The sequence below is a fragment of the Arachis hypogaea genome, chromosome 1 (assembly GCF_003086295.3).
Source record: "Arachis hypogaea cultivar Tifrunner chromosome 1, arahy.Tifrunner.gnm2.J5K5, whole genome shotgun sequence".
Taxonomy (NCBI): domain Eukaryota; kingdom Viridiplantae; phylum Streptophyta; class Magnoliopsida; order Fabales; family Fabaceae; genus Arachis; species Arachis hypogaea.
Genome location: NC_092036.1, coordinates 63,827,179 through 63,828,150, shown reverse-complemented (window position 1 = coordinate 63,828,150; position 972 = coordinate 63,827,179). Strand labels below are relative to the sequence as shown.

Genomic DNA, 972 nt, shown 5'->3' with positions numbered 1-972 from the left:
CCAAATTTGATGGAAGAAGCATCTCCATTCCTGCCATTGGAAGCAATAATTTTGAGCTGAAACCTCAGCTAGTTGCCTTAATGCAACAAAACTGCAGAGCTGTGAGACTGTTAAGACGAATGGAGTAGATCCTGAAGTCTACAGGCTCATGCTTTTCCCTTTAACTGTAAGAGACAGAGCTAGAATATGGTTGGATTCACAAACTAAGGATAGCCTGGACTCCTGGGAGAAGCTGGTCACGGCCTTTTTGGATAAATTCTTTCCTCCTCAAAAGCTGAGCAACGTTAGTGTGGATGTTCAGACCTTCAAACAAAAAGATGGTGAATCCCTCTATGAAGCTTGGGAAAGATACAAGCAGTTGACCAAAAGGTGCCCATCTGACATGTTTTCAGAATGGACCATATTAGATATATTCTATTATGGTCTATCTGAGTTTTCGAAAATGTCATTGGACCATTCTGCAGGTGGATCCATCCACCTAAAGAAAACACCTGCAGAAGCTCAATAACTCATTGACATGGTTGCAAATAACAAATTCATGTACACTTCTGAGAGGAATTCCATGAATAATGGGACACCTCAGAGGAAGGGAGTTCTTGAAATTGATGCTCTGAATGCCATATTGGCTCAGAACAAAGTGTTGACTCAGCAAGTCAACATGATCTCTCAAAGTCTGAATGGATGGCAAAATGCATCCAACAGTACTAAAGAGGCAGCTTCTGAAGAAGCTTATGATCCTGAGAACCCTGCAATGGCAGAGGTTAATTACATGGGTGAACCTTATGGAAACACCTATAATTCATCATGGAGAAATTATCCAAATTTCTCATGGAAGGATCAACAAAAGCCTCAACAAGGCTTTAACAATGGTGGACGCAATAGGCTGAGCAATAGCAAGCCTTTTCCATCATCTTCTCAGCAACAGACAGAGAATTCTGAACAAAACACTTCTAATTTAGCCAATCTAGTTTT

At 40.8% G+C, this 972-nt stretch overlaps 1 non-coding gene across 1 annotated transcript; it reads right to left on the bottom strand.

Moving 5' to 3' along the window:
• Positions 1–280: 280 nt before the first annotated feature.
• Positions 281–387, bottom strand: LOC112717284 (small nucleolar RNA R71). Its single transcript, XR_003160613.1, has one exon. It is a non-coding gene; the product is annotated as a small nucleolar RNA R71 (small nucleolar RNA).
• Between the last annotated feature and the right edge of the window lie 585 nt (positions 388–972).